A 25,546-nucleotide genomic window follows, 5' to 3' on the forward strand; every position below is an offset into this window, starting at 1 on the left:
GTTCATATTGTAGTTTGCATAAAAAAATCCAGTCAAAGTACTATAGGCTTGAATGATTATCTATGAAATCATAATCGTCCATCACAGGACAGAATAATCTTACTCATATTCTTCTAGAACAGAAAATTGGTCCTTGAACATGCTGAAGGTCTACACTACCAAAGTCTTTGAAGGAAGAGACCTCCTCCAACTCACAACTAATGAAAAGTAGAGCTGAGCTCTGCTCATGGGCTAATTGGTCGAAGGCTTGATCTTCCATTAGTGTGACTTGTGATCCAAGCTGTTCACACAAACACTTACCAATGGAGGCCTGCCAGGCAGCAGGTGGCCTGGTGGGAGCTGATTGATTCACAATAAAAAGTCAAAGCTTTTCAGGCCTGCAATATCTGATGCATTAGCCTAAGCCTTAAAGAGATGGATCTTTCTTATCTTGAACAATAGAGCTGAAATTCAGACAATAAATACAGCTTCAAACCTCCCCATCGCCCTTCTACAAAGTAAGTTTCATTTTTACACAGAAGGCAGGAAAGTCATTTACTGCTGGCTTGGGTACAGTGCTCTTGTTATCAGACTGGAGTCAAAGCTGCTATAGCAGAGTGTAGCAGAAATGAATGGAAATATTATTAACTTCCAAAGTAAGCACAGTATTTGTAAGTTACAATTGGGAGTAGAGAATTTTTAATTAGGAATCTTGACAAGGCTTAAATGAATTGTTTTTGTCCCAGTAAAAACTGTGCCCTTGATAAATTTGTGTTACTGAAAGGCGAGTTAATTTCCCCTGTTCAGTTCTTCTTTCAGTGGCTGTTATACACCATAGAAACTAATTTATGGGGGGAAGTACTGAGGGGGAATTGATGATTATTTTAAGAATAGCTCAGCACAAAACTACTCACATGTGTAAGGGAGGCTGGGATTTGATTCCCCACTCAGACTCCACAAATGCTATTATCAGATGCTTCAGGAGCTGGAATCACTTTTTCCCCATCTTTGTGGCATATAAGAATGTAATGTAACCTGGGCGTTTGCACTTCATTCTAATACCACTGGCTCACAGGAGCACTGGCATCAGTTTTGTGCTCTGACATTTCACATTAAAAAAAAAAAATCATTACCACTGGTTTTCCAGTTTTAAACAGGTTAGTTCTTAAGCCTGTAGAGAGATGCTGTGTTCTGCTTGCAGTAGGAAGCAGATACCACCAGTAGCTCATGCCACAACTACTTAACACCACCCTTTGTGGTATGAGAAGCTATCACTCATTCAGGGCTGCCAGCAATGCCTAAACCTCTTCTATCAAAATGAAACCAGTCAATCTACATTTACAAAGTAAACTGTTTATGTTCAGGTGGTTATTGCGGCTAAAGCAGGTTAGGGAGTGCATCAAGTAGATACATCGTACCCTGCACATACAAGGCACAATTTGCTTGTTTGTTTCCTTCTATTGGATTCTGTTACCATGACCACATTACTATCCTTTCCTAATAAAAGCTGATGGTTTCCCACCTAGTTTTCCCACGTGGTTTTCTGACCTCAGTAAAGCAACTTCAGGAAAAGTTCATCCATGTGGAACTATCACAAGGCATCCACCTTTTTCTGAACAAAAGCCATCCGGACTGACACCTGTTAAAGCCACATGGCTGGATGGTTGGAACGAAATGGTCAATGATCTTTGTCAGCACTATCATAATCACAGCCCATGGCAGTGTTTCTCCAGTGTGGTTGTCAGGGATTTGGAAATCGCACTGCCACAGGAAAGAGAGAGGGATCAAGAAGTTCTGCTAGTTTGCAGTGGAACACCTGCCTTAAAATAATTCACGGGACTCACTCCAAACTACACAGAAGTGCTGCAGAAAGCCCAGCACAGGTATCTGGAGAAGATTGGACCATTTCTGTTAAGGATTTTTTTTTTCACGTGGTGTATATGTTGAAGGTTTTGTCAATAGTCCCTGGGCAGGCATAATTCTGATGGCCAACTCCGAAATGCCAGACCAGGCTGCTACAATTATGCAGACTTTGCAGATTCAGCCTCTGCAAAAGCCTGTGGTCTTCTGAATACACACAATTCCTAGAGAAGTCAATGATTTCAAGGGCAGTGTTTGGCCTCATGCTGTCATCTTCAGTAATTATGCGATTCAGTTCAATTAAAGTGGGAAAGTCACTTAGGCAATTTTGAAAAATCACACCTTAAATGAGTAAAATGGAGGAAACAAACATATATATATATCTGTATATAAAATATATCGTGTATATACCCATAGTATATGTCAAAAGATAACACTTGCAGTTACACTACTAAGTATAATTCCATTTTCCCTGGACTGTTAGACTACGTTCATCTCTGTGGCATGCAAGAGCCTTCCGTTAGTGCATTAAGCCGTATATCTTACACATCCGTTACATGCATATTCTCGGATTCTCCTGCTAGAAGCAGGAAAATCTTGTTCAATTAGGTCTCTTATTTTGGTGGACCTGAGGGATTTTATTTATTTGTTTGCTCTTTCAGTCTACATGCTTCTACATAAATATGGTAGATAAGGGAAGATCAAAGGATTTTGCCTGGCACTTGAAACAGAAGGTACAAAGGTTTGCCAAAGACTCATTAATCCATCACTGATGCTGGGGTTTCCAACTTATCCTCTGTTGCTTTGTCATATGAAGCCTTACACAGGGCACTTGGAGTGCAGAAGGAGTATGCCTTGAATGCCAGCCAAATGAAAGGGGACAGCTGAGGGGTAAGTGCTAATGTGGCTGAGGGCTGTGGGATCTGAAAATAGAAGGAAAATAATTGCTGCTGATGTGAATTTCCCAGCATACATGCGAGAATATGGGGATAGAGCCAAATAGGTTCAGAAAGGGTCTTCACTAACACCTGCCTAAAATGCAGCCTCTGTCAGGCGCAGAGGATCTGTCTTTGTTTAGATCATCCATTCACGTACTTTAATGCAGCACATACTGCCAGGCCTCGTCCATAACCCTGTTGAGCTTGGGACTCGTTCTCTCTCTCTCTGTCTATTTCTCTGTATTATTCTTTGGCTCCTTCATAGCAAAATTATTCTGACTTTCATCTCTAACTCATCAGAGTTCTGGTTCTGGTATCTTCAGTGTCTCAGTGTTTTCCATAATGTCCAACTCAGAGTAAGGATGAGGACTTGCACAATTATTAGAAGACCTCTTTCTCTCCTGTGCTGTTTAAAAAGTTACACCTTTTTTTGACATTACCTAAGATGTGTCCTAGGCAAATACCCTGTCCTACCTTTATTTACTTCTAGTTCATAGCTCTTTGTGCTACAGTGACAGCTTTTAAAGGAGAATAATTTCTTCTATCAGGTGTCAGAGAAATCTGGAATCTCTGCTTAGTGCTAGGCAGTTACACAATGTGTGATGGCTGTGATGCTGAGTGGGATAATCAGCTTTTAGCACTGTGTGACCACCAGTGGAGTGCACTGAGTTGCATGCCAACCTTTAAAAGCAGTGAGTCAGCAGCTGGTCAGCTTGACTCTGGTGCACTATAGGGCAGCTAGGTAGTCTGACAGGCTGGTCATGGCGTGAGACAGCAACGTGTAGGACAGCCGTGGGAAGACTGCCTAAGTCTAAAAAAGGACATCTGACATACAGATGCAACCATATGAACTTTTCTTTCCCCTGCTTGAACTCATCGTGAAATGAATGTAATGCCCTTTTGGAAGACTTTCTCCAGTTGGCAGAAGCTTGCTAGTTCACTTGGGAGAGCTCCATCATGAGGCTGCAGGGACTTCAAGCTGAAAACCAAATACCAGAACATCTCACATATTCACTGTTTCACCTCCCATCTGATGTAGACTAGCCCTTAGCCACACAAAATATGCTACACAGAATGACTGGGTGAACAACTGAGTTGTGCTGATTTGATCTAGTTCCCTCATCTTACAAGCCAACTAGCTTGTTTTGGCAGCTTTTGACATATATACGGTAAAAGTGGGGTTTGGATTGTATACAGGAAAATGAGATTTTGGAGCCACGACTTGATTTAATTGTGGTATAAAGACAAATGCTTTCTTGCACTGTATGCAACCTGAAAGAGACTTACACAGAAGTCGTTCTCTTACCACTGTGATCCCTATTATGGAAGAAGGAGCTTTGGCTGGCAGGGAGTGAGCACCCCTGGCCACCTTCCATTACACTGGTTCCAGACCAGCCTTCTAAAAAGAACAAAAGTTCAAGGTTTTATCAGCAGCAATTTTCCTGGCATGTTTTGTCAGCTGTGAGTTATTTCTATTGCTGCTCTGAGCTGGTGGGAACTGATCTATGAAAGAAGTATAGCTACGCTTAAGTAGTACTAGACTCAAAACAAGTATACGCTGACTTTCATGAAGTTTATGAAATGAGCTTGGTGCTGCACTAACTTGGTAAATGCAGATTTAGTTCACATCTAATTCATATCTTCCCAGGACCTGACTCTCATTCCTGTGTCCCCCTAGTAAATCAGTATCTTATATGTATGTATATAACAGATAAATGCTATCTGCCTGTGTCAGATGTGAGATGCTTGTCTTCCCAAAAGATTGTTATAATGAGATATATTTGCCCTCAATGTAACATTTTATGATCTTAAAAGGCCAGCATATTATACCACAGGCACTATGAATTATCCTAACGATAAAATTTCATGCAATTTAATCAACATTGCATAGTCTTTTGAATCTAATAATTTATTTTCAAGCAGTCAATAATTAATATCTATTAGAGAACACATTTAGATTTGTTTTAGTACTTATTTCACTTCCACACTGCACGAAAGATTTAAAACATTCAAGTACCTCATTTCAACTCCATTATACTTGTGCTGCTTGTTTGACAGAAAATGCTCTTTTCCTAAACACATTTTTCTTTTATCAACACTTATGATTGACTGGGAATCAACAGAACAGAAGTGGCTGCCAAAGCCTTGCGTCCTGTTGAGAGCCACAACTCTAGCAGTTGTGCTTTGAAAATGTATCAGCTCTCCTTCAGAATCAGCAGGAAGTCTCCCTAGCATGCCCAATGTAGTAACAGAGGGCCACATACTTTCTTTTACCTCTTCTGAACGCACTAGGACATGTTAGAATGCAAATGAGATTACTCCTCCTGAGGGATGTAGTGGTCGGCGGATACATGCCCAAATAGGCTCCCAGGCACTCAACAGCCACAGCTGGTACTGCAGCCTTTTCCTTGCTATGGGGCAGAAGGAACATTGTCTGCTGGCAACAGCAGCCTGAAGGATGTCTTTGGGACATCCCCCAAAATGTGTTTTGTATTACAAGCTTGGTTGCTACCAGCATAAAGTTTTTTTGGTGTCTGGGATCAGAACCTTCCTCCTGATTGACTGAGATGGGCTCTCTGTGTGCTCCTGGAAGTATAGGCAGTCTGTGTTCCTACAAAAATACTAGATTTGGACAATTAACAGGAGAGTTCAAAAGAGAGATTTTTAGGTCCTTTTTTTTCTTGAAACCTGAATAGATAGGAAAAAAAAAAAGGAAAAGGAAAAAAGTGTTCTACTCTATTGACTTGAAACATATATGGCCATGAATTTCATGAGCTTACTAATGTGACTGTCATGTCTCTTACACAAAAATCATCATTTGCATTTTCCATTTAAGAACTTGATATTCTTTATAAACTTACATGAATTCTGTAAAGAGAGCTGACAGTTCCTAAAGAGAAAAAAAGCCACATTATTATTATGTCACTTCTAGAAATGCTAATGGCAGGATATGAAGGACAGCGTAATTATAGTGTTGCTCTAGCGATTCTTTGGCTAAGGTTTTCTCAGTACTTTAATTATAAACTACATATTTCAGCAGTTTAACTTTCTAAATTCTCAGTCAAACACCCTTTGGGTTTGATTCACACTTTGCGATGCTTGTTGGTGTAAAAAGAGCCTCCTCTAGTCAAAGCTGAAGTCCTATGCAATCAGGAGCACCCACCTCTATGGAGGACAGCTGGACTGAAGAGAAAGACCAAGGGAAGAACTGGCTTTTTCTGCATAAGAACCAAACCGTTGTTGAGAATTAGGTGCACTGAAGTAAACAGGAGTAATAAAACCCTCAGAAGAAAAGTCAGGAAGAGAGTTAGGCATATATCAAGCAAATTTGACAGGCCAAGCTGAAAAGCTGCAGAATATGTAAATGAAATCAGATGAGGTCAAAGCACAGCAAGAAAAAGAGAATTCTGCAACTTTCTAGCCAGTATCTAAGAGACCTGCTACCTCAGCATATCTGAACTTGGGGAAGGAAACTTAACACAAGGAAAGAACAAAACCTTTGAAAGAACATCTTCTCAGATGCCTGTCCAGCAGGCACAGTTCTCTGTATTCTACAAAATGATTTTTCAGTCACTGAATCCATTCTCAAAGCTTTGGTCAGGGAAATTTACTTTTGAGGTAATGTATACTTAAACTCCATTGGGATTTACGTGCAATGCATTTAAACTCATGCCTAGGTGAATTTATGAATAAGAGCTGACTTACTATGTCACCAAATACTTTCCTGAAGCAGGGCCAAGAGAAGGGACAGATAGTTCTGTTAAGCTCCTTAAGAAAGAAATCTAGAAGAAGATCACAACATTTGAACAGCACTACAAACTTCTCAAAATTGTAAAGCACAAATCCAACGATTAGCAAGACTCCCTTGTTCAGAGAACAGCAATTTGAGAAGCCTGATCTGTAAAACCTCAAAGACCTCATTAGGGGTTTGTAATCCTTAGCTTGTTTATTACTGTTTGAAGTGTACACTGGCAGTTTTGCCTCAAAAGCTACTGCTGCTTGTCCTTGGTGAGGAAGAACATGACAGTTTTAACTTTTGTGACAAGGCAATGTGTTGTGCTTCATTTCAAAAGTGATGGCATGAAGGCTAGGGTGTGGGATTGAGGGAGGGGAGTGAACACATACAGTTCTGGAATAGTTTGCAATAGTTTGTGGATAAGGGTGGGTATTACCTTGATTTCCTCTTGTTACTGTCTGTTGACAACTCCTTCCTTCCCTCCTCCTTTGCTCACCGATCTTTTTACCTCAAGCAAAGGCTTTTGGAAAGTGGAAGCTCTCTGAACAGTTCCAAATGCCTCCTTTCCTAAAAACCATTCTCGTTGCTCCTGACAAGGGAGGTAAAGCTGGATTCATTCTGAGAAACCACAAAATTCAAGGGAAGGTTGAATCTGTATCAGCTTTGGTAACATTTTTTCAGGACTGTCCTACAGCTGGTTTTTGTTTTGTTGTGTTTTTTTCCCCCTTCATTCTCCTTCTGTGAGATGTAGTGCTCTACTGTGGAAATGGGAGTGCATTTGCATGCCTTTGTGTGGGGAAGTAGCCAGCATTCAAAAAATCTTAACAAAGATTTATGAGGCAAATTATGTTGTTTGTTAAATACCCAGATGGAAAATCAGAAACTCTAGACATGGTGAGGAGTGAGGGTATCCGCAAAAAGCTATGATTCAGACAAATAGAAAGCCTCATGGTTTAATTTAAAATGAAATAGTGTTCCCTTTCATGAATAACAAAAGGTTGGTTTGTGTTGCATGTGTCCCCCCTGCTGACACCCTTCCTGAAGCCCTGTGTTCTCTATTTTTGTTCCTTTCCTATAGGTATAGGAGGTACATAGGTGGCTTAGTGAGGGGCAATACCTACTGAATCTATAATGAGACTGATAATAGAAAGAATATTCTGCCACAAATTACTGCAATTTGTTGATTTCAGTCTAGGAATTAGTTGGCTTGGGGAGAAAAACAGGGGAGCCGGGACTTGTCAATAGAGAGCTTCACACGCTAGTAGGAGCCTGCAATACAGGGTGCAAAAGTGTTAGATCCCTCCTTCCTCTCCTCTCTTCTCCACACCTTTAGGTCCTCACAGGCTCACAAGGGTGGCAGTACTGGCATTCATCCTGGGCAGAGGAAGGAGAGCTGCTAGCTGACCCAGGCAGGGCCATCCCCATTCCTCCAGCTGCCTGCTGCTGGGGCAGGGGAGCTGATCTGCCAGTACTGCCCCAGGCTCACATGGGCAGCAAACAGGGGCAGAGACACAGGTAGCACCGAGTAGAGCCACCATGGTAGTATCAGCACATACTAATTTTCTAATTATGTGATACTGCGTATTTTTTGAATCATGATACCACTGTGTCAGCAGTGTTGCCTATCACTAAGGTCGTTATGCAGTGACTCACTGTTGTCTCATAAAGCATAGGGGAGCTGAAAGGCAGTGTTATCTGAAAATGTTTCATCTCCAGCATTTCATTTTCAGAAACATTGACAATGTTTCTGAAAATGATGTTATCCTTCAGTTCAAAGGTTTTCCTTTAAAACACTGCTTGTTGCGTTTCAAATAAAAATTACATTGACCAGCATGCAGGCCCTTAAGCAACCGAGATGCCTCTGGAAATGTTGACCTACCACTTTTGTGTACTCATAAGAACTAATAATGATGTCTTTGTAAGAATTCCAGCTGTTTAGGGGAATCATGCTGCAGAAGGACTGCTTAGTTTTGAGCATTTCTATTCCAGTGGTGCAATGGCAAGTAAAATAGCAGGCAAACTTCCGTATTTGGTAGTCTAGACCAGCAGTGAAAAGTGGGTACACTGCATTTATCATTGACCTGTCTGCCCATGCTCTGCTCTCTGATACGGACAATGATGTTAGGACTGGGTGTACTACATCTCAAGTAAACAGAGAATTAAAAAAATAAAAAGCAAACAAGTAAGTGCCATTGCAGGTGGGAGGTGTTACTGGTCCAGACAGCTAGAGTCAGTGGCTTTTTTTGGCTCTTTTCTTTGTGAATTGAATACGGGGTTCTTAACACATATGGAGTTACCCACAAGTTTACAGTATGTGGGCAGCAAATGAGAGCCTGCTGCTGTATTTTATTACTGCTGTGTGCTATGTGTTTTCTCCATGGTATCTACTTTTACCTAATCTTAGTTATTAAATCACACTACTATCAGTTAACAAGACCTTTTTAGAAGGCAGAATGGAATGGCAATTTGGTATAATGCAGATGACTCTTCTAAAGTTGTTTTTCTCTCTTTACTCCTCTGGGAAATGTCCAGCATTAGTAAAAAATTCAAAGTACTTTTGTCATGGTTTAACCCCAGCCAGCAACTAAGCACCACGCAGCCGCTCACTCACCCCCCCCCCCCCGCAGTGGGATGGGGGACAAAATCGGGAAAAGAAGCAAAACTTGTGGGTTGAGATAAGAATGGTTTAATGGAACAGAAAAAAAAGAAACTAATAATGATAATGATAACACTAATAAAGTGACAACAGCAATAATGAAAGGATTGGAATGTACAAATGATGCACAGTGCAATTGCTCACCACCCACCAATCGGTGCCCAGTTAGTCCCCGAGCAGCAATCCTCCACCCCAGTCCCCCCAGTTTATGTACTAGATGGGATGTCCCATGGTATGGAATACCCTGTTGGCCAGTTTGAGTCAGCTGCCCTGGCTGTGTCCTGTGCCAACTTCTTGTGCCCCTCCACCTTTCTCGCTGGCTGGGCATGAGAAGCTGAAAAATCCTTGATTGGAGACTAAACACTACTTAGCAACAACTGAAAACATCAGTGTTATCAACATTCTTCCCATACTGAACTCAAAACACAGCACTGTACCAGCTACTAGGAAGACAGTTAACTCTAACCCACCTGAAACCAGGACAACTTTTCATTTGATGAATCCATGCTTATTGCCCAGTTGTTTCACTCTGCTGTACTTCAAAGTGAAAGATCCAAAATTCATTAACAAAATAGTTTCATTAGAATTTTAAAGAAAAAAAAAGATTTTTTTTTTTTTTTTAAGCATAGGAATACAGCACTAAGTACTCAAATCTACCTTTACATACCCTGATAAAGTTTCTTAATCTTCAGAGCTGCGGTGGTACAAGGACTCTAATGGAGCAGATTCTCTTTTACTGACTAAGAGGAAAAGAGGCTGAGAATTTTTCTCCTCTGTGATGCAGGTGAAAGTGTTACAATACAAGCTACTGTAAAGGACAAGAGTAGAGATAAATGCAGTATTTGAGAGAGAAGGAAAGGCATTATAAAAAGGACCTGAACCACCTAGTGATGTGTTTGTTCAGCTGAGCTTTTAAAAAGTGCACTAATGGCCCATTTTATCTATCACCCCAAGTCAATGAAAAACGCCCATTGACTTAAATAGACACTGAATCAAGTGCTGAGCTTTTAGGAATAATTATACTCAGTATGCTGAAGTTCCTAGTATTTCTTTTCGGCCTGAATGCTGCTTCCTCCATTATGTGTCCTGACTTCAAACAAACAAACAAGCAAGCAATCCCCTTTTCCTGCCTACGCAAACTGAAGCCTAGTGCTCCCGCTATTACTCCCAATTCAGCTTGCAGATGTTGAAGAAGCTTTTTAGATCAAAGAAGTAGTCTAGACCCAACAAACACTGCTGGATGGGAAAACCACAAGTAAAATGTGCCTTTGTTGCATATAGTCTTTGCTGGATGGCTGGAGTACAGCTGGTGGGTTTGGAAACCTTTTGACTTCTGAAGGTGTGTTTTCACTTCTTGCCCTCAGGCCATTATGCTATTTGGCCCAAGAAATGCCATAATCCACACTTCCCAAGGAATCTTTTTTAAGTACACTGGCAAGAAGGGTGGTCACTATTCAGTCCAGTGCGCTACACTTTCACCTAGCTTTTTTTTCTAAACTATTTGAACCATTACTTGATTTTGTCCCTTTGCGGTAGGACTACTGTTAGTTTTGTTTGCTACTATTGCCCAGTTTGCTCTGTAAAAAAACTACATAGTACCGAAACCCTCAGGAATATGTTTTATCATTAGAAACAAACAAAAAAATCTGTAAAAGCCAATGAAGAATAAATAAGTTGGTGGCTGGGAAATAACTGGATTCCCTCCATCCTGCTCTATTAATAATAATAATCATCATAATCATAGCAATAATAGTAATAATACTCAAAAAATCCTACTACAAATCTTTGCCGTCCTCTTGTCTCAGCTAAATGCATGGATGAAATAAAAAAGCATAAGCTGATTCTGGATGGCATGAATTAAGGCCAGGGCACATCCCACAGTTTAGCATCCGCTTTCTAAGTTAGTAAAGATAACACCTCACCTCATGTAGACAATGAAAAACTCACACTGAAGAGTATGTGACTCAGTAAGGCAGGGATATCTTACTGAGGTAAAAAAGGAGCTGTCTAGACTTTGAGTGTTAGGAGGTTTGTGTGTTACCTGTGATGATCTCTTAGCAAAGAGACTGTACTGCCACACTATACTGCCTTTTGGGAGCCTGAGTAGTTTATCAGGTTTTATGTTTATATCCACTCAGGACTGGATAAGAACAGAAACTGAACTACTTATCCATCTTGTGTTTTGAAAATATTTCTTTCTTAGAAACACAACCCTTCTATCATAAATAACCCAGAGAAGCAAACTAGTATGTGAATGAATTATAGAGTCATACATTCATAGAATAATTTAGCTTGTAAGGGATCTCTGGAACTCACCTGGTCCATCACCACAGATACCTGGTTCAGAGCTGCTTTTTCTATCTCTTGGCAGGAAATAGAGTCCCATGTGTCACTAGGAATGTCTTTTTGGATTCTCTACATACCTACATTTCAAATCCAGGAGGAAAAATAAGGTTTGTGATTTAGACAAATTAGTTTAGAGCCCCCCTACAAAAATTTAAAAGATTATTCTCTGTGCAAAATAGTGGGGGAAGTTTTCCTTATGCTTGCTAGGGAAAAAACAGCTGAGAATATCTTTTGTTCTTATTTTCAAGATGGAAAGCTTGATGCGCAATGGGTTATTTATACTGACAGATTGGTACTTAAATAAATAAGCTGACCATAGATCCCTAGCTTGGAGACAAGTTACTGCAAATAAGCAAAGAACTAAAAAGCATGTAAGTGAAATATCTAAATACAGAAAATCCTTGAGAAGTGCTCTACAAAGGTATGTGGTAAAAGAAACTAGCACAGTTGTGTTCAGAGTTGAACCTGATAGCAAAGAGACTAAAATCACATTTTTTTTTACCAGTTTGGACCCAAGGACCTCAAAGCTCTTTGTTTTCAAATAAAAGACTAATAAAGCTTGGCCGTCTCTCAAAAGCTGATGTGGAATGGGACAGTCATTTGCTGGCAACATTGCACAGGATCATGAAATGAGGTGGTGAATATCCTCATGAACTGAAAACAATGTCATATTAAGATAGGCAGGATATTATTATGTGCTGTATAATTTGACCAGCATGTCTGGTTTGCTTCAGCCAGTATTGTGATGGGTTCTTTGCAAACATTCAGAGCTCCTGTTTTACGTATCACCTGCACTAGTGACTTCCCAGTCACCCTTAGAGCTCTACCCGTACTGCTCTGCTCCTGAGTCAGGCAGAAGTAGGTTTCTTGCATGGTTTCCTGAAGCACAAAGATGGCACTTAAAAAGCCTTTGAATCAAAACAAAATAACCTTTGCTGATTTTACCACCAAATACTGCATAACAAGGCTCTGATACTTGGCTCCCCTGAGCCACCAAAACTCCATTGAGCCTGACACCAGTGGCCAAGAGAGGCGTGCAGCTAAGTGGAGTCTCTTGAAATTACATGAAGTTGCCCCGACTGCTGGCAATTCAGAAGAGAGCAGCCTGCTCTTCAAAATGTTATATGCTGTAACAAGAGTTTGAAATCACTTTCTGGGAGCCTTTCTTCTCTGGTCCCTCCTTCCTTTCAGGCAGAGATGTGCTGGGTTCTTAGGAACAAGTATCATTTCTTAACCTGTTTTAGAAGAGCTTGCTTTGATGTTCCTCTTTATGCTCTGTTGCATGAAATTACAGATAAACACTATTATTACTTTACAAAAGAAGAAACAAATACATTCATATCTGAAGATAAAGAAAGCTAGCATTAACAGAATAATTATGTACAGGTATGTTAGAAATAAAAAATTATTAACTTGTTTATAGGTGATTCTTGCAAAGGAGATGTCTGCATCTGCTTCCCCATTTTATATGTTATTAGGGGGATTTAAAAGACGTTAACTGTGCAAGTCCAGTGGCAGCTTCGGAGGGGGTCTTTGCCACCATCTATTGGTGAACTAGGGGAAAACATAGAGTGAGCTGACCTTGCTAATGTTCCCTACTATACCAGTGCAAGCTTCTACTCCATTTTGAGATTTTTTGGGGTAACAAAGGTTTTGTATTTCTTGCTCTGGGACAAAGGGCAATAGGACTGTAGTTATGCCTTCTGAGTAAAGAGCTTCGTATTGTGTTTGCATGGCAAGGTTTTGGTAGCTGGGGGGACTACAGGGATGGTTTCTGTGAGAGGCTGCTAGAAGCTTCCCCCATGTCCGACAGAGCCAATGCCAGCCGGCTCCAAGATGGACCCGCTGCTGGCCAAGGCCAAGCCTATCAGCAACAGTGGTAGCACCTCTGGGATAACATATTTAAGAAGGGAAAAAAAGTTGCTGCAGCACAGAAACTGCAGCTGGAGAGAGGAGTGGGAACATGCGAGAGAAACAGCCCTGCAGACCCCCAGGTCAGTGAAGAAGGAGGGGGAGGAGATGCTCCAGGCGCCGGAGCAGAGATTCCCCTGCAGCCCCTGGTGAAGACCATGGTGAGGCAGGCTGTCCCCCTGCAGCCCATGGAGGTCCACGGTGGAGCAGATATCCACCTGCAGCCCATGGAGGACCCCACGCTGGAGCAGGTGGGTGCCCGAAGGAGGCTGTGACCCCATGGGAAGCCCACTCTGGAGCAGGCTTCTGGCAGGACCTGTGGACCCATGGAGACAGAGGACCCCACGCTGGAGCAGGTTTTCTGGCAGGACTTGTGACCCCATGGGGGACCCACACTGGAGTAGTCTGTGCCTGAAGGACTGCAGTCCGTGGAAGGACCCATGCTGGAGCAGTTTGTGAAGAACTGCAGCCCGTGGGAAGGACCCATGCCAGAGAAGTTCATGGAGGACTGTCTCCCGTGGGAGGGACCCCACGCTGGAGCAGGGGAAGAGTGTGATGAGTCCTCCCCCTGAGGAGGAAGGACTGGCAGAGACAATGTGTAACGAACTGACCCCAACCCCCATTCCCCATCTCCCTGTGCTGCTGGAGGGGAGAAGGTAGAGAAAATAGGGAGTAAAGTTAAGCCTGGGAAGAAGGGAGGCATGGGGGCAAGGTGTTTTTTAAGATTTGGTTTTGTTTCTCATTATCCTACTCTGATTTGATTGGTAATAAATTAAACTAATTTCCCCAAGTCAAGTCTGTTTTGCCCATGAGGGTAATTGGTGAATGATCCCTCCCTGTCCTTATCTCAACTCGTGAGCCTTTTGTTATATTTTCTCTCCCGTGTCCAGCTGAGGGGAGGAGTTGACAGAGTGGCTTTGGTGGGCACCTGGCATCCAGCCAGGGTCAACCCACCACAAGCTGTCATGGTCAAACCTTAACAGCTGGCCTGTGATCCCACACACCTCTCAATAGAAAAGAAGGGAGCTCATAAGTCACGGAGAAGAATGTCTTTCTAATGTCAAGTATCTTGTTAATTCATTTCTTCCTGGTTTCTGGCAATGGAATTGGGCCTATTTTTTTGCTGGTTTCAAGAAAAATCACACTGATACTTGAAGAGATCCATTGCTGCTGACAAATCTTGGAAGAGTGCTGTAATTGCTAGCATTTCTGCACAGTCCAGTGAGAGGGGCATCTGTGAAAGGACATCCCTTACAAGTGAAATGTTTACAGAATCAACCTATGCCCCTAAAAAGACAAGCAAGAAGGCAAGTGAAGGGAGCCAATGTCAGCAACTGAGCCAAAAAAGTAAATCTTTGAAGATGTCTCTAGATATGAAATGAATCTATTTTATTGGATTCATCAACACTGCTTGCATATGCAAATTCCTCATGAATAAAGCTTTTGTAATGCAGACTCCAAAATGAATTCAGGTAGAGTCAGTGACAGCAGTGAATGAGCACAGAGACAGTTTAAAGAGATTGCTTAGTTTTCAAATCAACAAATTGCTGTGGTTCTACTTAATCCATCAAAAAAGGAAGAGAACAATCTGGCAGCCAGGCGGGAAGATATAATGGTAAAGGACATAATGTTCCAGCTATTTTAGGACCCATTTACACTATGAAACTGATGGCATTAGAGAACAGTTGTTGAACACATTTGGGGAACAGCTGTGTTATTGCTAAAGCGTAAAGACTAAACTGTGTATAGACCTGTAGGGGTGCTCAAGAAGAATAGTTCTTGGGGGGGGCGGGGGGTGGGCTTCTGTTCAGCTGAAAACCATGTTCTTACTCAATTTCAACTATGATTAAAGAAGGACTAGCAGAGTCAAATGACTTCATGAACGCTCTTTATTTCCATGAAAATGGCAGCAATTATGTATGATAACTTTGATAGCTGTATCAATCTTTCTTAAATAAGACTAAATAACATGGATCAAAAATGTGCCTTCAGTGTTCATTCATGGATATTCTGGTCATTGTTTAGGTATCTCGTTTCCTTGAATAAGACACTTACTTTCCCTCCTTTCCTTCCTCTCGGTGGGACTGCCATTTTGCTTATGCTTCAGACTGGACCTCCCACAGAGAAATAAATTGAGAATAAAGAAATGCATCTTACCACAAGATGATATGAAAAAGACTTTCAAAGTCAAACTTTTTTCCTCCTAGAAAAGATTTTGTTCATAGTTTCACTCACTTATCAAAGCCTCCCTGCCAAACCTGACCTGCATGGTGTGTTTGAAGTCTGCATGTATTAATTATTTTTGGATGAATAACTGAAGCAGAAGGATGAATTACTTTGCAGCAATTTTAGTATGTGTCTCATTGGCTTATCTATCTGTTTGCAACCATATACATGTGCAGATGTTGGAGAAGTATTTCCTGTAGCCAGAGAACAGTGAGCTGTCTGTGATAGTGAAGTGATGGCAGCTCAGGTCTGCTGGAGTGCAAGGGCTCTCAGAACTCTTTTCACAAATACTGAGTTAAACAATCTCTGCTTTTCCTCCTGTCTCAATATGAGAGATATGACTGCCATCTTTCTATTGTTATTATGTCGGAAAATTAATTTCTTTCCCTTATTGGATTATTGGCAATTTCTGAAAATAACTTTTAAAGTAATGTCAGTGACTGCATGCTGCTGAAGCATGGGAAGTGTAGCATTGACCTGGAAGTTACTTGATAGCTGCTTCTTGTAACAGGGTTTCTTTTGTGTATGTGGATAGCACAGTTGCTTGCACTAATTGTCCGTAGGCATATTGCACATTTTCTACTCTGCTGTGTGAATAAATGTCCAATTTACATAAACAATGGTGTAATTTACATATGCAAATGGGGATTCAAAATCTACACAGGAGCTGAACTTCAATTTATGAAGATCAGAGCAAGCATTCCATCTCTGTTTAGTCTATATTGAGACAGCCAAAATGCCACTACAACTTAATCTTGACTCATATTTCCTTCATTTACAACTGTGCCATCTAGGACAATTTATATCCGCCTTTTATTATTTGTAGTGATTTGAATGTCTTTACATTAGATTATGGCTTTAAATTCAATATGTTCTTGCTGTGCTATAAATTCAAAACACAAACACATTTCTTGTCCCTGAAAATCAACAGATGAAAGAGAAACAAAACAAGAGAAAGAAACTACCTGTCAAAGTGTGTGGGAAGAGGGAAGCAAGCAGTATATGTGTTATGAAACAGAACAGATTAAAAAGTGTATCTTTTTAAGAACACATGTACTTGTAGCACTAACACAGGCAAGGAATCTTAGTAGAGTTATTATGACATTATTCCTTCAAATTTACCATTCTTCATGCTCTTTGCAGTACCACACCTTTTCTCACTTCGAATACTATGATGAAGAAAGCATTTAGTGCCTGAACAATATGTGGGACAGACTTAGAGGGCATGCTTGCTTTATACTGGAGAATCTCAGGCATCTATTTTCTGTTTCTCACAGATCCTGTTTGCTCTCCTTGCGGGGGGGGGCAAAGATTTTAGCATTCTCTGGCTGCAGTGGCCCTCTGGATTTACCATGCTGATATTTACCTAGTTTAGGTAAATATATTTGATTTAGTAAAAGAAATCAGAATAAAACATGGGATACTCGTCTCTTTTTCCAACAGCCCCTCTCACAGATGTTGCTATGGGAAGAACAAATTCTGCCTGAATAAATTAAATTTGACCTACTATGATTTAAATTACAATAGTAATAATTTCAGTAGTATTATTGTCATTGCAGAAATACTCTGGGTTTATTGTGTCTAAATTTGGGAATTTCTAGCTCTCCTACACTTGGATAAGTCATTGTTACAGACAAACACTGTAGCACCTGATGGTTTCCCATTGTTGACAAAACTTTAAAATAAATCTGTATGGAGACTTTAGTTTGTTTTTGTTGTCTTGAAAAAAAAATTACCTTTTTGGCAAAACACTTGAAAATGGGACATTTAATTCAAATCAGTTATATTTTGGATTTGAATATATCTCCCTGTTGGCTCATAATTTCCTTCCTTCATAATGGGACTAAGACAGCCTCATCCCATGTGAGAGAAGGTCTTTAATGATGGAAGAGAAAATCCAGCTAGGGAGCACAATGTGCAGGGGAGAATGGGAGTATTCAACTACCAGTGTATGACTTCCATGAGCTATTGTAATAAAACATCCAAATAAAATAGTTAGGTTTTCATATATAAGCCAGAAATTGAGATTTTTCCAGCTTTATGATATTTGTTGATTTTGCACATGAAGTAAATATTTTCTAAGACAGGAAATTGTTTAGTAAAAATGCTGTGCAGCTGCTGAAAAATAGATTAGCATCACAAAACCTACATCTAGGAATTGGAAGAGATTTGGAATAAAAATTGAAAGAATCTTATCAAAACTTTATTTCTAATTTTATTCATTTTTGTTTGGTTTTTTTTAGTAGCAACAACACATAAATTCCTTTTCCTTGCAAGGGTCTGATGACTTTTCCTAGTGTTTCTACAGTCTTTGCAGGTTTCTTAGGAACTCCAAAACAGTATTGTTCAGTCTGTGGGATGTCCTCTCATCATCCACAGCTCCTCGAAGGACTTCAGCTCAATCTGGATCTTCTTTATCTGATATCACCTCTTTGAAAAATTATGTTTATTTCTGGATATATGAGGGATATATAATTATTGAGGCAATATTAAAACTATTTGAAGCTTAAAACTTATCAGCAGTCCAGTCATTCATGAAAGTTCACCTGACCTGAGTCATCCAACTAGCAAAGGTGCTTGGGGAAATCATAGCAGGAAACTAAATCAAAATAATGTTCTAAAGTGAAGATGCTTTTCTGACCAGCAAGGGAAGGATTAGAAAATAAACTGGGATTTTGATTTCATATAAAAAAGTTAAATTAATCAAACAATTTTAATTCAGACTGTTTTCTTCTTGTTACGTGCTGCCTTGTTCAATTGAGTCTCCCCCACACTGTAGTTCCTGACAGTTCTAGCCCTGACATTTCTAATAATGCTTTCAATACCTCCTGAAAATTCCTGTAAGAGAGGATTTATGTGACAAGTTAATCAAAACAGACTATACGGCAGTGTGTTTTCATCCCAGATAAATATCCATGTTCCATTACTGAAGTTGATAAAATGTTTGATGGACAGCAGTGACCTCCTGCCTACTGTTCCTATGCTACTGGATATTTATTTTTTACATTCAGAAATGCATGAGCAGGTTACATATTCGGATTTCTTCCTAATCTTGCAGCTGATTGCCTAAACCCTCCCATCTGTGGCTTACACTGGTTGAGCATAGAAGCACTTGCTTTGATAAAATAGATGCTGCAGTGATTCAGCGTGAATGAATTTTTCATGCAGATTGTTTCTGTGGGGCTGCTGGCACTAAGTTCCCATGCGTCGTGGTTTAACCCCAGCCAGCAACTAAGCCCCACACAGCCACTCGCTCACTCCCCTCCAGTGGGATGGGGGAGAGGATCAGAAGGGTAAAAGTGAGAAAACTCGTGGGCTGAGATAAAGACAGTTTAATAGGTAAAGCAAAAGCCGCGTGCACAAGCAAAGCAGAACAAGGAATCCATTCACCACTTCCCACCGGCAGGCAGGTGTTTGGCCATCTCCAGGAAAGCAGGGCTCCATCACGCCTAACCGTGACTTGGGAAGACAAAGGCCATCACTCCGAACGTCCCCCCTTCCTTCTTCTTCCCCCAGCTTTTTATTGCTGAGCACGATATCATATGGTCTGGAATATCCCTGTGGTCAGTTGGGATCGCCTGTCCCAGCTGTGTCCCCTCCCAGCTTCTTGTGCCCCCCCCCCCCAGCCTCCTCGCTGGTGGGGTGGGGTGAGGAGCAGAAAAGGCCTTGGCTCTGTGTGAGCCCTGCTCAGCAGTAACGACAACATCCCTGTGTTATTAACACTGTTTTCAGCACAAATCCAAAACATAGCCCCATACTAGCTACTGTGAAGAAAATTAACTCTATCCCAGCCAAAATCAGCACAATTGCACACACCACCTTCATCTTTTTCTAATGTGAAATAAAGGAATTGATCTGGGTTTTTTTTAAACAAATTGCTGTAAATTCTGTGTGTTTGAGCAGGGTAAACAGTGGTGAAAAGTGGGAAGGAGCTGAGGGGGAGTAATGCTTGGTTTAGAAGTAAATTTCATTGTGACTGCTTGCTGTCTTCCTATCATGCTACCACTTGAGAAATCTGTGAGGAAACTGGCTGAATAAATGTGAATGTTGGAGTCCGTTAGAAATACTTTGGCTGCCTGAGATAAAATCAATGATTTGTATAATTATCCTGACTTGGCACCCTGATCCAAATGGCTGTTGTTGCTTAGCACAACCCTGTACATGCCTGGCAGAACTGTCATAAGCCAAAGAAACCAAGACTGTAGCTGATGAGGAATGACACACGATGAATAACAAAAGCTCGTTTTAAGGTAAGGCTAACTTGGAGAATGGTGGATCTCTATACAAGTCAGCCAGCTGCAGACTGTGAGATACAAACCCAAATTACTGTCACAACCAGCTGGTCCAGGGTCTCTTGCACTATATGAACGTTGCAACGTTACACAATGTAAATCAGGAAAGAGACTAGCACACTAAATCCACTGGCCTGAAATAGCAGCTGTTGCCCCTCTTTCTTCTTGCTACCCCAGCTGATTTATCTGCAGTACTCTCAAGTATTCGCTATGAATTGGGATGCTGAGACCCAAAGGCATTTATCACCACTGAAGTGAAACAAGAGATTTCAGCAGTTGCCTCAATTAACAAAAAAGGACCAGTTTATAGTGTAACCAGTAAAGTGATGTAACCATATGACTTTCAGAAATGTTACTTAGATTATGGAAGTATTTTCCTGGCTTCTTCTATAACCTCTCCTTAAATTACGGAAACAGGGAAAAGAACTGAATTTTCAGATAACTGAAAATTTCCCAAGTGTGATGCCTCAGGCTTTGCCTAGAGTCCCAGGGTACTGCTCATCCATCTGCTCTTTGCAAAAGAAATGCTGGTTTCTGTTTGCCACAAGGAACTATTTTGCAAGGCTTGGTGCCAGTGATACCAACTGCAAATAAGGGTCATTAGCAGTGTAGCAAGAAGTACCCTTCAGCATTGTGTCTCCGAAAAACGCCTGCAGGTCCAGAAGGATCATTGTCACACTGAAATTTTTACTATCTGCTCAGTTCAGTGGTTTTCCCCCAAGCCCTCTTGTAGCCAACTTCAGACAAGTTAACAGGCCAAACAAGGCCAAGCAAGAGTTAAGGCCCTACTGTTGCCTGCCAATATGGAAGGAAATGTTACAAACACACACACAAAAATCCAATTAATCTTAGTAAGTAGGTAGCCACGCTTATCCTTTTTCAGCCAGAGCCTAAATGTGTCTGTGCTCTGGGCAGCCTCCCTCCAGTGTAGTTTCCCACTTATTTTCACTGCTTCAGCTCCAAAGTTTGCATGAGTAGCCAATAGGACTCTCCCTCTTCTCTGTAGAAACTTAATCTCCCTTTCTTTCTTTTCAGAAAGCTTTGGTGTCTTCAATCACCCATGGTCCATGTCTTTGAGAATTGAGGTTTGGAATAAAAATGTGAGGGCTTGATGGCTTTTTCTATAGGCAGGCTTTGAGGGCTAGCCTGCTGGCTACCTACTCCTGTCCAGGGTGGGCTGAGGAATTTATACTTTAATATCCTGCTGGAGCTATTAATGTCACATATTTAATATTATAGAAGAGATGAATTACACATACATTCTCTAAGTTCATGGTCTTTAGTATATTACCAGCTTTCAAAGGAGATTACACGACACATCAATGATGACAGTTACTGTAGAAAGACAACTAGTCCGATATGCACAGCCCACGCTTGCCTTCAGTGTTTGTGCCTTCAGTGTTACACAGTTCATCTTCCACTCATTGGTCAGAGCTTCTGATTACATTTCCTGCGGGATTCCTTTGGAGAACAGCAGCTTCATCTAGCCAGGACCTTTTGCAGAGGCCTGTCAGTAGAGGCACTCAATGGAATTAGCACACCACCTTTGCTCTCAGTTGGGTTACTCCCTTCTGTGGACAGTGTCGCCCATTTCTGAGACCTGACGGTTACTGCCCTTAACCCCGTACTGATCAGGGATTGGAATCACTTTTCACTACCAGCATCTCTATTTATTTAATGAATCTTTGGATTTATTTAGACTGCTATCACTGTTCCCCTGGACTTTTAGCCCTATACATATATATATCTCTCTATCTGTCTCACACAATGTTTCTTTAGGTATTGTTTGTAGGGACTTTCCCTGTGCTAGACAAATTACAAAACCTTTTAGCAGTAGTATTAGTTAAAATCTTCCTTCATCCTTCTGTTCACTCTTTGCACTCCCTTTGTAAGAGTTAAATTAATCAGGGAATTAGTTTTGTGCCAATTTGTGTAGGAAGCCCTCAGTAGTGGACTAACCAAATAATTAACACGTGTTAACACGTGTCTTTATAGTATTAGATCTTACAAAACATTTGAAATGTGGGAAGTAGAAACGATTTTAGCCTCTTGAGAAGTGCAGTATTCACTCAAGTATATGCTGATTTGAGACTCTTCTCTTATGAACTGGAAATTTAAATATTGTTTGAAAAGACCTCCTACTGAATTTATTGACCTGTTGTTAGGAGTTTGACATGAGGGAGATCACCTCCAATTAACTCAGAAATTAAAAGCTATTCCTAACATTTTAGATCATGAAACTTTACGCAACCTTCTTAAAACATACTGGAAGGGTTTAATTGTATACTGCAGGCTGAGGAGGTGTATAAGTGTTTGTGAGATTGGATTTTTGGATAATAAATCCTTTAAGGCAGAGATCTTATGTTTAAGGTATATACTTGTACAATAAATCTGTTTCAAAACAATCTAGAATGTGAATTTAAAGCATGCCAGCTGTTTTTGTGTGAACTCGTCATGGGGCCACTCTTAATCCAAACAGAGGATCTTTCTGAAATTGCCTCAAACTAGTTTGGAAGCAGATTAGCATGAAGGCATCCTTAGTGGGGAATTAGAGTGAACATAGAAAGGGAGTGACCATGGAGCTACCTTTGTGGAGAAACTCTCATCAGGCTGTTTTCCTACATCAATGAAACTCATCACAGTGGGGTCCTGATATTGACTGGAGCTTTTCTCTGCTCCTGCACCACATAAGCATTTATGACTGACAGCACTGCAGACTATTGAGTTGTTTGAACTGTTTATAGTTGCACTCCTTTTTTGAAACATAACAGATACCTCTTTTTGGGTAGATTTCCTCCTGGTAGCAAGCTGTCACTTCCCAAGTTTTGTGCTGTGGTGAGATGAATGCTTAGAAAGCAGGATACACTTGATTTTATTCATAAAGCATTGCACATGTGATAGACCATCCCGGCTCCAGCTAATTAAGCAATAATTCACCATGGGCAGCAGTGTCTTTCAGGGTGGTAATTGACTGCCACAGCTGCATTGCTGAAAGGCATAAGGCTGCAGGCCACACAACTGGAAGAGCAGTAGTCCTCTGTGAATTTATTTTCCAAATGCTTTACTAATATGAAGTAAGTAGTTTTGTCCTGTGTTAAGTTTTGCTTGCTTATGCAGCATTCACATTATACACTGAAAGTAATGCCTGGCTTCATGGAGCACAGCAATATCTCTGTGCTAATGATGTGAGATAGAGCCAAGACAGCTGAGTGCAGTTGTTTACTGCTTCAGGTGTGTTACCTGAATGAGATCTATTGGCCCTCCTTAAACTGTTAGCAAGGCCACTAGAGATAAACTTTGCTGGAGGATGTATGGAGCTGTGATCAGGGCTTTACTAGTGCGTGCTTTCTTTCCTGCTTTTTGTTTAGGTTTTGTTGAATGTAGCTTCAAAATCAAATGGAAGAATGGAGGGTAGGCTGAGTGGAGAACAGGAGCATATACAGCCTGTGGATAAGGTGAGAAAAGGGCATATTGAACTGCCTGTGAAGAGAAAGGAAAGAAATTGTAAGTACTAAAAAAAGCAGAGGAAGAAAAGGGAGAGGCAGAAAGTAGGTAGCATCATTAGAGAAACATGGAAAAGCTGAGGGTAAAGGAAATATGGTCATAAGAAATGCTGAAAAAGGATTGCTGGTAGAAAAAGTAGGTCATGAGAAGGTGTACAAGCAGTATGATTTGTGATGGAAGGGAGGGAGTCTGGAAAAGGTCTGGTCAATGTTGATAATTTTGCAAAGTTGAGGACCTAGACAGGTAATGGAAGAAAAGGCTCAGAAGCTCCAGTGAGCTAGCCGCAGGCTGGTGGCCGTGGGGATTAGGCACTTCAGGGAGCTGTTCTGTAGTGCTTAGATTACAGAAAAAGATGGTAGGGCTGATCAAACGAGGAAGAGAAGTGCTACTGTTAAGAAGGAAGAAGGTGACTAGGGAAGACTTTCACACAAAGTAGCTTCAGTGTAATCCAGGACTTGAATTGAGATTTGATTCTTGTTGATATATCTCACCAGCTGTATTATGGATTCACACCTGTGCCAGAGTAGATTTTGGGGCAGTAGCTGAGTAGTTTGTGTTTCTGCCCTTCCCTTGAAACAGTACAAGAACAATTTGAGTGAAGTTCATTCTTTGCATTGTTAAGCCCAGTGTCTCAGCAACCACAAGCTCTGTGGTCTTTCAGGTCTGGCACAGAGACAAGCAACAAACAAATCATCTTCCCTTTGCGTCTTGAGTCTATATTCTGTTAAAACTTGTGAAAAGTCATAGCGTTTGGGTTGCTTAATAATGTAGCAATTTCCTATATCTTTCTCTCTCTCTTGCTTAACTTGGTCTTATAAAATTTTGTGTGAAATGCCATGTTGCATTATGTTGTCTGGAAATATCTTTTTTATATATATGTAAAAATTGAAAACGTACACAACTAACCATTGTGGGGGAGAATGTGCATTGTGAATTATCTACCTGTAACAGCACTTCTGAGAGGTTCTCCCCTCACCCTTATTCTTTCTTCCTCTTGTGGAGAAGCTAAATACATGTAAAACAGAATACTTGGAAAATGTCATTAATCATGGATTTCTGCTCTTTCCTCTTCCATCCAAAAACCAAAGCAGATGAGCTGGAGAGTGTCAAGGCACAAGATGGTGATGGAGATATTCCATTATTTATCACTTGCGTTTAAATACAGCACTATATTGCTGTAGTCCCCTGGAGACTGTGAGTATTCTTTTTTTGTTGTCTGCTGTATCTGACAGTCAGGTAATACTATGATTAAGACATAAGATTTTATTTCCATATTCATCATGGAGTTTGGCTTTTATCGTCAATATATTTTGTTTACAGGGTGTGTGAGGGTTTGGGGGTTTTTTTTGTGCTTTAATATCTGGCTAGCGAAAAATGCGTCTTTTTCTAAATCAATAAAAAAACCCCAACAATAACACTTGCATGTGTGTGTAGAAGATAGCACTTTATTGTCATGAATGTGCCTTAAAATAGAAAGTCTTTTCAGTGCTAAATTTAGGGTTTTACCTGCTTTACTGTTGTAGAAATTTAACAATCTTGGAGAAGGCTAACCACACAAAACTAGTTATTTTCCAGGCTTGTTATACGCTTTTAGTGTTAACTTCCTGGGTGAATCTATTCAAACTTGTAAGCGAGATTGCTCTTATCAGATGGGACTAGGTCATCATGGCTTTATTATTGTGGCAACTGGATTTAGTCAAAATGTGAATCAGTTGCATCAGTTCTGCTCTTTTAGAGAGCACCTAGGCAGAGTCTAATGAGAAAGAAAGCACTGTGCATGTTCAGCTAACCAGTGATGAGGCATCTTCCAGGCCTCGTGGTGGTGTAGGAGCTCACGGTAGGATTAGGGGCTTTCTGCCATCTGCCTGCCACAGCCAGTGGCTGGTGATGTTTGTTTTTAACTGGCTGGAGAGTGTGTGGTAATGTCCAGGTTGAACAGCCACTGTTCAGTCAGTGCTTGAGTGGGTCATATACCCCTCTGAGCTGTGAAACGTGTCATTAGTTATGCTTTGGGCATCAGGTCATTGGCTTCATGATGTGAGAGAGGAATGCAGGCTGAGACTAACATGCCATGAATAGGTTTTTCTGCTAAGAGTAA

The 25,546-nt window shown here is 40.9% G+C and overlaps 1 long non-coding RNA gene across 2 annotated transcripts in view; it reads left to right on the plus strand.

Annotated features, from left to right (window-relative positions):
- Positions 1-24,642, plus strand: part of LOC138682018 (uncharacterized) — an 87,311-nt gene extending 62,669 nt beyond the window's left edge. For both annotated transcript variants that reach the window (XR_011322234.1, XR_011322236.1), the window contains exons 3-4: positions 23,313-23,448; positions 24,537-24,642. This is a non-coding gene — a long non-coding RNA (uncharacterized lncRNA). The remainder of the gene's footprint in view (positions 1-23,312; positions 23,449-24,536) is intronic.
- The last annotated feature ends 904 nt before the right edge of the window (positions 24,643-25,546 follow it).

This window comes from Haliaeetus albicilla, chromosome 2 (assembly GCF_947461875.1).
Source record: "Haliaeetus albicilla chromosome 2, bHalAlb1.1, whole genome shotgun sequence".
Classification (NCBI taxonomy): domain Eukaryota; kingdom Metazoa; phylum Chordata; class Aves; order Accipitriformes; family Accipitridae; genus Haliaeetus; species Haliaeetus albicilla.